Source organism: Terrapene carolina, unplaced genomic scaffold, assembly GCF_002925995.2.
Source record: "Terrapene carolina triunguis isolate 2854851 unplaced genomic scaffold, T_m_triunguis-2.0 Scaffold68, whole genome shotgun sequence".
Lineage (NCBI taxonomy): Eukaryota > Metazoa > Chordata > Testudines > Emydidae > Terrapene > Terrapene triunguis.
In genome coordinates, this window is record NW_020664419.1 from 73,339,549 (window position 1) to 73,352,591 (window position 13,043).

At 42.3% G+C, this 13,043-nt stretch overlaps 1 protein-coding gene across 5 annotated transcripts in view; it reads right to left on the minus strand.

Moving 5' to 3' along the window:
• Positions 1–13,043, minus strand: part of ATP2B1 (ATPase plasma membrane Ca2+ transporting 1) — a 108,154-nt gene that overhangs the window by 61,439 nt on the left and 33,672 nt on the right. The window contains exon 1 of one of the 5 annotated variants that reach the window (XM_024212793.1): positions 1,115–1,185. The exons of the other annotated variants lie outside the window; for them this stretch is intronic. The gene's annotated coding sequence lies outside the window, so the exon portion shown is untranslated. Of the gene's footprint in view, positions 1–1,114; positions 1,186–13,043 lie in introns of those variants that run through there. 5 annotated transcript variants of the gene reach the window in all.

Genomic DNA, 13,043 nt, shown 5'->3' on the forward strand with positions numbered 1-13,043 from the left:
AACACACTTCCTGGGGGGAGGCAGAAGATGAAAAATTGCTTTGCTAGCAATTATGCTATTTAGGAGAACAAGGTCACCTAAAATTTTGTTCCTGTGACTAATTTACAAAAAGTTATCAAAGTCTAAAATTGTATGTAGGTTTAAAAAAAAAAAAAAAAAAAAAAAAAAACCACACACACACACTAGAAGAGATTTGGGGCTGAACTGTTGTACAAAGGCATGTGTTTTGCAATTAAAGTGTAAATAACAGGGTCCAATTTGGCCAGTTGCATAAAATTGTTTATAAAAAGCAAAATTAGCATTCAGATTTATACAAAATTGAGGAGTCCAAACTAAACGGATACCAGGAGCCTTTAAGGCTCCTGGAGAGGTTACAAGTTGGCATAAAAAAAATTGAGGAAATCTGAAGGGGGGGGGGTGGGGGTGTGAAAATATTCCTAGTTGGAGTAACTGAAAAGGTGCTTGGATTAGGTATTTTTGATGGAATGATGCTGCTGCCCCTTTTGGAAACATTGCTTCTCTGTGTGCAACTTCCTTGAGAGTGGACAGTGTAATGAACAGCTTAAAAGGAGGGAGCTTAACTAGCATAGCTAAAAGTCTCCCAGAAAACAGTTTTAGTTGACATCTATTTTCAATAGATAAGTTTTTCATTTAATATATCTCCAGCCCTTCAATGGAAAGGAGGACAGCCTCTACCAACATAAAGCTTCATTACTATGGGCTTGTCTACACTGAACGAAAAAGAAAAAGAAAAAGAAAAAAAACAAACAATGCAGTGGCACCACTGCAGAGCTTCAGTAAAGATACTACCTACATCGACAGAAGAGCTTCTCCCACCAGTGTAGGTGACCTACCTCCCTGAGAGGCGGTAGCAAGTTTGACAGACCTAGCACTATCTACACCAGGGGTTTGGTTGATTTAAATGCATCATTCAGGGGTGTGGATTTTTAAACACCCCTGAGCAATGTAATTATACTGAACTAGTTTCCTAGAATAGACCAGGCCTATGGCTCCTGGGTTCCTTAGAATAAAAGTTAGAGGTCCTGAAATCTTTTGATCTGTCAAAGAAGAATTTGATAGCACATTTAAATAGTTTCAGAAGTTCCACTCTTACCTAGCTTATAACAGAAGCTCATTAGTAAGTGTTCCTCTTACTGAAAATAATGTGAATTGGCTGTAGCTCCAAGACCTTCATCTGGTGGCAACATGGAAGACTAGAAACTGCTGGTGTCTGCAGAGCCTGCTGCCATGGGACCACCTCCTGCAGGTAACAGCACCCATTTAAGACTCAAAGCAGTTTACCAGTTGGAACTTATAACAGATTGTTTGAGAAATCAAGACATCAAACTATTGGCCACTCTATATTTAACGTTAGAGAAGACAGGGGCTCTAGAGATTAATGTATTCATAGTGTTCTCCCTCTCCCACATTTAGTGTGTCCAGGTTTAAACAGCTGATGAAGAGGAAATTACCTTAAATGCCTACTAACTTACCAAGAAAGATCAAATCTTGTTTACATTCCTCTAAAATTCAGAAGTTCCAAACCTGAGTATGGTAAAGGACCAAACTGATACAAGGGTTTAAGGATTTAAGTAGTTCTTTCAAAATATTCCCATGCATTAGTACAAGACTGTTGCAAAACAGACTGGAGAGGCCTGGAGGCCCTGTGTTTATTCTTCAACCTATGAATAAGAGCTTGAAAAAGTGAAGGGACATAATCCTCCTATTATATTACAAAGTTATTTTAAGAATTAATGGATGGACGTTTGACACTGAACTGTCCATACAAAAGGCCTTTTGTTTATCTCCCTCTTGAATCAATTAAACAGCAACATGTTGAGAAAAGAAATGAATTGGACTTTTCTGCTGTTTTTAGTTCTATTCATGACTGTGAAAGTAAGCTTTTCAAAAATTGCATCAAGGACACTATCTGATATTTCTTGAAAGGCCAATTTAAATATCTTGAAGTATTAAAACAGTGTTTAATTTGCAATACTCAATCCAAAGTTTTGCATTATATGATATACTTGAGTTTTTCAGATTAGGTCTAATTTAAGGAAGCTTCAGAAAACTTCCACTGAACTCATCCAGTACCTGCTCTACAGGGGCTTTATAATCACTAACAATTCATCTTTTTTTAACCTGTCAAGTCTGATTTAGAGACTTTTGCATTCCTAAATAAAATTATTTGGATTGTTTGCTATGAGAGGAGAAACTTTTCCCCTCTACTGGAGATACCTTAATTTTTTTGATTGCCCCAAATATGTATAGTCACTGTGGTTTAAATGTTCTATTTAAATATGCTGTTTACAGCCTACATAAAACTAGTCCTCTCTTAAAAGGGATAAAAATTGAGATGAGGAACTGCTAAGATTTAAAATAGGACAACTGCTAGAAGGTGAAATTACTAATTCTACTCCATCATCAGATTCTCTGACACTGAAATTTTCAAAGGAGTGAAACAGATTTCTCTCCCCAGGCCACACCTGATGAGACAGCTCCTCTTACAGTTTTCCATCGCCCAACATCCACATTTGTTTGATGCCTCTTGAGTCTGTTAGTAGGAAAATCCTCTACTACTTGAAACCTGAGCTTTTTCACTCCTCCTCTAACAAATTTCTTGTTGCCTACATTGTACTACTTACCTCAAATGAACAGCCCGGCAGGAACATTAGTCCAAGTGCTATATTTTAAACTTAATCCACAACCCTAAGCAAGAGTGATCAACTGGTCAGAGATGCATGCTGTATAGTACATTATTTGATATAGGAAGTCTAGTTATGTCATGTAAGGGCACATTATTTAAGTTACAGGAAGTTCTGCATGGGAATCTTTCAGAAGATTTCCCCCAGATATTGGAAATCTCTAGCCAGGCACAATACTTTGACAGAAACTGCAAGATGTGTCAATGTAAAACTTGAACCTTTTTGAAGCTATAACCCTTTTTGTAATCAAACAGGTTACATGAAAGCGTTACACTATCTTCTAAAGCATAATCAAAATGTAGGGTATGCTGGTTAACACTACAGCGTTTATATGCTTCCTATCACCAAAATAGCTTTCTGATTAAACAAGCTATTGTCAAGCTCCTTCACTGGAGGATCCTTGTCTGAAACGCAGCAGAGAAGTAAATTCTGTTTATTCATCTTCACAGCATAATAAGCAGCACCTCTGACTTTTGTTGAGGGGATGGTAGATGTGCTGTCAGGGAGATAAGAGGCATGGATGAAGGTCTTGTAGTGCAGATCCCTGTGGCATTAGACATTTGTTGCATCAAATTGTGTACATGCTCATTAAGAATTTGTAATACAGAGCGATTATACACTAAACTATAAAAGTGAGAGTCAATATTTGACCCCACAATGATGATATGCAAAGCAAGACTGAGCCTGGTCCTCCTGCAAGATATGTTGCCCTAGCTAAGTGGCTTACTATGCTGAAACTCTTCTTTTTGCTACCTTTCAAAGAGTAAGAAGCTAGGCTCTCATCTCTTGTCACTCTCCATTAAGGAAACAGCATCAAAGGGAGTCATTTTATCAAACCGTCCCAGGCCTGATATACCTACATTCCAGCAGTCCCTAAATGGACAGGATTCCCTATTTCCACTTTGTCTTTTGAATCTCAAACCTTTTAAATGTTTTTATCTTCATTTGAAGACTCATTCATGGTAGCCAAGCCAAACAATCTTCCTTTTCTTTCGGAGCATAGTGAACGAGCTAAACAAATTTCACATGCTCAGAAAATGGACAGCATACTGGCATTACTACATAGGATATCAAGCACTACTTCTGTGAAACAACTCTGGTTTACGTAAGTTTTACAGCATTTTCCCTACACTTCCTTAGGGAATCAGAATTGAGATCAACTTTTCTGTGGCTTTACTCTACAAAGATTTAAGGTTATTTTCATATTCACAAAGATAAACAGCAATACCTCAGATTCCTAACTTGTCTGTATATGGAAGTGCAGGGATTTTATTTTCTTCTCCCTCCATCACCCCCAGCAGGTAGATGATTTAACATAATAGTCCCTCCTTGTTGGCTACCCACTCCAACTACCTACCTACCTCACCCTATTGACTCCTTCCTCCATATCCTCCCAACAGCAGCAGCCTGCATAGGAATGTGAAATCCATGTTGCTGATGGAGTGTAAAAAAAAAAAAAAAAAAAGGGAAGAAGAAGGGGGGGGAGGAGAAGGGAAGTAAGGCCCATCACAATCCACTACACTGCCACTTCATCACTTGTGCCCATCTGAGGACTCTCATGCACATTTTCTGGTCTACAGCACAATGTTGCTCGAAGGATCCAGAAAATTGGTACACCAGCACCTTCAAAAGGACTTCAAACCCTATTTCCCCCACCCTCCCAAATCCCCACTATCACCATGCACTAGGATAAATCCTAAAGTTGGGCATCTGAAGCAACTTTAAATAGAGAAGAGGGCTTGAAGCGCCTGCTGCCAAACGGAAAGTCCATACTCAACAAAACCATCATCTATCTATGATCTCATTTTGGATGAAGCATCCAAACTTGCGAGCATCACTAAAACATGGTTCAATGCCATCTTCAATCTTAATCTGGCATGGCCAGTCCCCACAGGACAGTGTCACAAGACAAGACAGACTCCAGAACATATTAGAAAAAAAGTGGAGTATCAGTCCTGTTCCCCTGAAGCCTCAGATGCAGAGGACATTCCATCCCAGAAACAAAAGCCATTTGAGTGCATTCATGGGACCTTTGAGGTGATGGAAAAGGGGAACCTAGGACTCCTAGTAGCGCCTTCAGATGGAAACCAGTCAGCTTCCTGGAGAAAGTTAGAGACCTGCTGCCCACCATGGTACTGGAAAACCCCAAATTCCTTGTCCTCACTCTTCATATAGACAACATCAATGGTACAATAGTATTTGACCTTAGTCTACATGGAGACAATAGGATTCTCCTAGGCAATCACTGGACCTACACATGCAGATGTGCATGTGGTTGGATCCTTTCTTTACCCTAGAACTGGAGATCAGAAATGTCACTAGTACACCACCCTTTTGGTCTTATTTCTACCTCATCCAGGCAGATACATCCACCAGCTCCTTCACACCAGCTGGTCCACTACCAAAGACTTCTGATCCCCTGAGTTTTTCAACTTGCCTTAGGAGAACAAGCCACCCAAACACAAGTCCGAGGTGCCAATGAGTTAATACAACAGTATAATCACCTGTTGTCCACTATCAGCAGTGTGGCTCCAAGCAGTCCACTCCCTCCATGCCAATCAAGATCATCATGATTCACAGATGAAGTGCACATGGAAAAAGTTAGGATGCTAGTGGCAAAAAACACACTAAATCCCTTGGCCGGCAGCAAAAACAAAAATCTACAGGACTATGCCACTGCAATCAAGGAGGCAAAGTGACCCTAATGGGAATAGTAAATGCTTCAAAGGGTTTGAACCATCCTCCTTGTAAACCTCCAGGTGTTGCTGGAAGCAGCAAGTGCCAGGTACAATACCTATGGGGTTGCTCTTAAAAAATAAAGAAATAAATCCTGCTCATGTCTCCACCCAGAAACTGAGGAAGCTAAAAATCTTCCCCTGGGCTCCCTTAATATGCAAAACTTCTCCACTTGCAAATGCTGTATATGTGTATAAAAAAAAACAAACAAGGAAAAGGAGAACACAGTATTAATCTGAAAAAACACAGCAGAGAATCATCTGTGTGTGAATAATAAGTCTAACACCCACCCCCACAATATCTTTGTCAGTACGCCTTCACCTCATTTCCCCCACCTACAGGTATGAATATCCAAAGAACAAGTGTTCAAAGTTGAATATGCCACTCTCCCCCTTCCCTCCACTGCACCCCACTCATAGTTTGTTGTCAGAGCTTAGCAAAGTCCCAGAGTCCAAGCGTGTATTCAGCCAGGTTCACCTCCACCCCTGAGGGGGTGGGAGAAGAGGCTGCCTGGCTTCCATTAAGAGGTACCTTGTCTGCACTTCCACAACATCTAAACCATCTCATCTCCCCACTGCTGCTGCTGCTGAGGCCTCAGCGAGGAATGGTCTTGAGGAGGATTCAGAGATGCATACCTACCAAACTCCTTGAAACATGCAATAGTTTGCCATTCCATCATCCTGTTCCTCGGTAAGTGTGAGGGGGAAAAAAAAAAAAAAAAAAAAAAAAGGTAACCACCAACCTCCAAAATGTCACATCAGCCAACTTCCTAGATACCTCACAGACAGGACACAGACAAGGGCACAGCACACAGACTGCTCTAGTGGCACTACAAAGATTGCCTCCTCATGGACCACAGACATAATCAAGATCTCCATGCTCATTCTGTTGGACTTTGCAGTTTTTTTATTCAGTGGCCCATAACATACTACTAACACACCTACATTACATAGCAGGAGTAGATGGCCTAGCAATACAGTAGTTTCAAGTTCCTCTTCAAAGGCCCTCACCTGCAGCATGGCATAGGAATCCATATTAAGCGGTTTTCAGGGTCAACATGAGATAACCGGGAGACAGGATCCCCTGGGTTTACCTGCCAACAGCATACTGATACACTCAGCTACAAATCTCATTCTTAAACTGATACAGCCACCTCTAAAGTCAGAATGACTACAGGAAATTAGCTTTTGGATGAACAGCAGTTGGCTCAGGTTGAACCCAAGCAAGAGACCCAAATGGAAGGGAGAAAAGCTTCAACAAGCTGGTCAAGTAACCGTCTCCACCTTCCATTGATGAATGGGAACTGTATGCCTTCAGAGCTGTGTGAAAAGTCTCAGAATCCTGTTTGACTCCTTGCTAAGCTTGGATGACAAGATAGCATCAGTTTCCTCCCCCCGCCCAAAAAAGCTGTTACTACAGCTTGCTAGGAGACTTCATCCATTCCTCCCAGATGAGGACTTTGCCACCATAATCCATGAATGGGTCACTCTCAGGCTGGATTGCTATAATTTACTGAAATTGAATTAAGACAATGCACAGGCTCCACAGGTCAGCTTCTGTACCACATGACTGGAGGATAGCTAATGTGACGCCAATTTTTAAAAAAAGAGACTCCAGAGGCAATCCCAGTAATTACACGCCAATAAACCTAATTTCATTACCAGACAAACTGGTTGAAATTATAATAAAGAACAGAATTATCAGACACATAGATGAAGACAATTTGTTGGGGAAGAGTCAACGTGGTTTTTGTAAAGGGAACTCATGCCTCACCAATCTACTAGAATTCTTTGAGGGGGTCAACAAGCATGTGGACAATGGTGATCCCTCACCAAAGACTCTAAAGCAAAATAAGATGTCATGGGATAAGGGGGAAAGTCCTCTCACAGATCAGTAACTGGTTAAAAGATAGGAAACAAAGGGTAGGAATAAATGGTCAGTTTTCACAGTGGAGAGAGGCAAATAGTGTCATCCTCTAGAGGTCTGTACTGGGACCAGTACTGTTCAACATATTCATAAATGATCTGGAAAAAGGGGTAAACAGTGAAGTGGCAAAATTTGCAGATGATACAAAAGTTACTCAAGATAGTTAAGTCCAAACCTGACTGCAAAGAGTTACAAAGGGACCTCACAAAACAGGGTGACTGAGCAACTAAATGGCAGATGAAATTCAATGTTGATAATTGCAAAGTAATGCACATTGGAAAACAATCTCAACTATACATATAAAATTATGGGGTCTAAATTAGCTGTTACCACTCAAAGCTCTTGGAGTCACTGTGGATGATTCTCTGAAAAACCATCCACTCAGTGTACAACAGTCGAAAAAGGTTAAAAGAATGCTGTGAATCATTAGGAAAGGGATAGACAGAAAACATCATATTGCCTCTATATAAATCCATGGTATGCCCACATCTTGAATACTGCGTGCAGTTCTGGTCCCGTCCCCCTACCCCAAACCTCAAAAAAGATATATATTGGAATTGGAAAAGGTTCAGAAAAGGTCAACAAAAATTATTAGGGATATGGAACAGCTTCCATATGGAGGAGAAATAAAGATTAGCACTATTCATCTTGGAAGAGAGACAACTAAGGGGGATATGATAGAGGTCTATAATATCATGACTGGTGTGGAAAAAAAAAACCCAATAAGGAAGTGTTATTTTACCCCTTCACATAACATAAGAACTAGGGATCACCAAACAAAATTAATAGGCAGCAGGTTTAAAAGAAATAAAAGGAAGTATTTCTTCACACAATGACAGTCAGCCTGTGGAGCTCCTTGTCAGAGGATGTTGTGAGGGCCAAGACTATAACAGGGTTCAAAGAAGAACTAGATAAGTTCATGGAGGATAGGTCCATCAATGGCTATTAGTCAGGATGGGCAGGGATGCAAAACCATGCTCTGAAGTATACCTACCCTCAGTTTGCCAGAAGCTGGGAATGGGCAACAGGGATCACTTGATGATTACCTGTTCTGTTCATTCTCTCTGAAGCATCTGGCATTGGCCACCATCTGAAGACTGGATACTGGGCTAGATGAACCATTGGTCTGAATCAGGATGGCTGTTCTTATGTATGGAATGGAACTGCCCATATTCCCCATGGCTGTGAGTACATAAGGCCTTTGCTCAAGTCTCTCTACTAGTTCCCAATCAGCCTTCAATGCCACTTTGGATCTTTCTGTAGTACAGCTGGGAGGTACAATTCCCAGCCCAGGTAGGCAGCTTCACACTAGCTCTGCTTGAGCTGTCACATTAAAAATAGCAGTGTGCGTGTTGCAGCACAGCCAGCAGCTTAGGCTAGCCACCCAAATCCAAGCCCACCTGACCCCTTAAGGTTTGAGCTCATGGGCTAGCCTGAGCACCGCCCATGCGGCAATACATTTGGCATGCTAGTCAGAGCAGAACTAGAGCCACTGTGCAACACTAGGAATCAACTCCAAACTGGAGTGTAGATCCATGGTCCTTTAAGGCCATGGTCCTAATTTTCAAAGCAACTAATGGATCAAGACTAGTTATATCAGACAGCTTTGATCTATGAACCCTTATGATATCTGCAAGTGCACTCCTGAGACAAGGCACATCAGAAAGCCCAGAATGAAGCACATGAGGGCTAGTGACAAAGCAGCTTTGGAAAGGGAATCTCACCACAGAACAATCTTTCAGAGGAGAAAATGTGAATCCCACATCTGACCATCTTCAGGGAAAGCTGCAGAGATTCTCTTTGAAAGAGTCCTTTCCATTGTAAGTGACAATTCAAAAAACAGCCGTTTTATTCCCAAACCCCTCTGGAAATTGCCTACCCCAAACAGAATTCTACCCCAGAAAGGGAGAAGTGCTAGTGACTTCATGAAATCCACTCGGAACTTGATTTTACATGGAAAGGCTTTGATATGGCAATGGGCGGCAGTATAAGCTAGATACAATCTTGTACACACTGGATATTTCCTATGGAAGGAATATCAAAAATAAATTTTTCCTTATCACCTGGGGACCACAATTTTAGACAATACAAAGAGACAAGCCAGTGGAGGGAAAGCTTAACACCCAACACATGCTCAAATAGGTTGAAAAGCAAAAGCAAACAAACAATCTCCACTTAGAGAAATAAGGAACAAGTGTTTTTGTATGGACATAAGTTCACAAGTGCAGTATACTATCAATTTACAATGGTCTGAAATTTAAAGAGTTTGACATGAGACATAGCTAGGGTTACCATTCGTCCGGATTCCCCCGGACATGTCCGGCTTTTTAAGCTAAAAATAGCATCCGGGGGGAATTTGTAAATGTCCGGACTTCCCCGATGCAGAGCATGCGCGGCTAACAGTGCTGCCGGCCGGACGGTGTTACTTACATGGGGCTCCCACACTCAACCAGAGAGGGCTCCTCCTCCTCCTCCCTCCCTCCCTGCATCGCAGATCGGCTCCGGCAGTCTGGAGCTCCTCCCCCACTGCTGCCCAGCGGCTCAGGCAGTTCCTGAGCAAGTTCACCAAGACATTAGGTGAAGAAAGGCCAACAAGGGGGCCAGGGGGTCGGAGAAGGGGCAGGGAGGTTTTGGAGGGGGCAGTCAAGAGACGGGGGGGTCGGGAGTTCGCGGGGGGGCTTTCTGGGGGTGGGGGTGTGGAGAAGGTTTTGGGCAGTCAGGGTACAGGTAGGGGGTAGGGTCCTGGGGGGCATTTGGGGGGGGGCTTAGGAGGGGACAGTCAGGGGACAAGGAACAGGGAGGCTTAGGTAGGGGGTGGGGTTCTGGAGGGCAGTTAGGAGCAGGGGTCCCAGGAGGGGGCAGGGGTGGGGAGAGGGATCGGAGCAGTCAGGGGACAGGGAGCAGAGGGGTTTAGATGGGTCGGGAGTTCTGGGGGGGGGCTGTCAGGGGGTGGGGAGTGGTTGGATGGGGCGTGGGAGTCCCAGGGGTCTGTCTGGGGGTGGGGGTGTGGATAAGGGTTGGGGCAGTCAGGGTACAGGTAGGAGGTAGAGTCCTAGGGGGCCAGTTAGGATGGGGGGAGGGTCGGGGGTTCTGAGGGGGGAAAGTGGGGGGGCAAGGGCGGGGCTCCTCCCGTCCTCTTTTTTGCTTGCTGGATTATGGTAACCCTAACATAGCACTGGAAATCATTTTTGATCTTTGTAGTTTTGATAAAAGGTTGGAGATGATCAAAATTGGAAATTAAACTTAGCTTTATTTTGGTGTAGAAGCTTACATGCGACAAAAAGGATTCACTCTCTCGCTCTTCTAATATACCATCCTGTCTTTTTGTTTAGTGTGGAAAAGGGATAACAATCTAACAAACACTCTGCACTTAACTCTTCAGAGAGCAAGACTGAGCAGCACGGAACAAATAAAGAATGAGCCAGAAAAGTTCAAAGAGGGTAAAACTTACATACTAGTAAACCAAGACAAACTTAGTTCAAAAATCTCTAATCACTATCATCTCCAAAATTTCTGTTATTCATACAGGAATCTCAACCCTCATAGATGGCATTGCTAGAAGCAAAATGGGGTCCAAACTAGTGTTTGCACGGGACAATAGAACTGCTGCTCTGCATATGCTTCCATATCCCACGTCTTTTGAACCATGGAAGAGGCTACCATTTTGGTATAATTCATTCAGCAGAGAGTCCTGATGTCCCATTTAAACCAGAACAGACACAAAATAGAAGTTGCCCAGAGAGCTTTGAAAAACAAGCTAACATGTGGTCTGAGATTTTGGTCTAGAACAGATTCTGACAAGCACAGACATTCCATGGTAAATCATCATTCAAAGGATCTGTAGTCAATCTAAGTAGAGGAATATTGTCCTTGTTCCACATGTGGGCAGAATGAGGAGTGGCAACACTAAGTGGTTTGCTGACATTCAAAATCTTTAGATTCCCTTCCTGACTCAGTCACATATTCCAAATCCAGTTACACAGCAATACAGTACTACTATAGAATGCTTCCTGGGAAGGAAACAAGCTTCAGATTTCAGAACACTTCACAGTATTCTTGTTTGTGCTACAAGAGTTTACATGACAAAGCAGCAGATTCCCCCTCCCCATTTGATTACAGAATAGAGTTACTGAAGGAAATCGTGGGTTTAAAATCCATGGGGCAACTGAACTTATAAAACCTGTGCTTTTTCAGATAACTAGCTCAAATAATGATTTGCAGAGCTCACTGAAAAAAAAAAATCAAATTCCTAGAGAGAACTGTGTTAACAGATGCTACTTGAGAACTGTATAAGATCATGACATCTTATTTGATCCCTTTCAGCTTTACGTTTAATGGTTTCAAGAGCTATGATTCGCCCCCTCCCCCGCCCCGCCAACACTAGACTAACCCTTTAATTTGCTGAAAGACAAAGGAATAGTCTTTGACCTATCAAATAAGAGTTGCATGTGTGCCTGAAAGACAGCCTCTCTTTGATTCTCCTATCTTCAGACAGAAAACAGGGAAGCAATGCTTCTATTTTTGTACTACAATAGCACCTTGGAGCCCTGATCCATGATTGGGGCCCCTTTGTGCTAGGTAGAGTACAAAAATAAGACAGTCCTTGTTCCAAATAGCTTACAAACTGAACTATAGGAGAAAGATGGGGAACCACAAAGGAACAATGGACAAATTACTCCTAGCTTCTGAGTATCGGGAAAGTCCTTGGGTTTTGCGGAGGGGGAGTGGTGGATCTGGAAGGCCTCACAAGCAGTTACATGATTTATGCCAAGCAATTGTAGTATCAGGTTTGAGTTCACTCTTCATGAAGGGTTTTTTACAGCAATTATTTGGATCAGCATCCAAGATATGGGAAAGTATTAAGCAGCCAGTATCACTCATCCAGAATCCTCTGCCTATCGACAGACAAAAGATATTTTGTTTGAAACTTGGATACTGTTATTCTATCCCACCCACCCGCCTCAAAAACAATGGTAGGTACTACCAACTGCAGTAGTTCTAAAGTTTAGATTTTAGGTTTGCATGCACTTGGTAACTCCTAATTCAGGGTCTCTGTAAACAAGAATGGAATGTGGCCAAAGCACATTATGCCCCTATGTAAGATGTGTCAGTGAGAAGAGGTCTTATAAACAGAATATAACTCTTAAAAACTTTGTATTAAAGTACTACTTGGAATACAGAGGCAGATTTTCTTAAAGTAAAATTCACTGTTACCAAGGGAAACATGAATCACCATTACAAAAAAGATTCAGAAGCCTTTGGTCTTTGACAAGACTATGACAATAATATACAAGAGACTATTAACATTTAAAGTACTCAGAATCCAAAGTCATCTTATTCATTCATTTAGCACCTACACTCCTACGGCATGCTTACTGCCATGTAGTCCAAAGCATTCCATGCCCTGAAAAACTTATAATCTAAGGCTTGAGCTACACTACAGACTTATGTCAGTATAACTACATCGCCCAGGGGTATGGAAAATCTACACCTCTAAGCAACACAGATATACCAACCCAACACCTGTTGTAGTTGGCGCTATGTCAATAGGACAGCTTCTCTAGTCAACATAGCTAGCGCCTCTTAGGGAAGTGAAATACCTACACCAAAAGAAGAAACTCCTGTCAGCAGGGCCGTCCCTGGGGGAGGAGTGCAGGCCCGGGGACATAGGTGCCA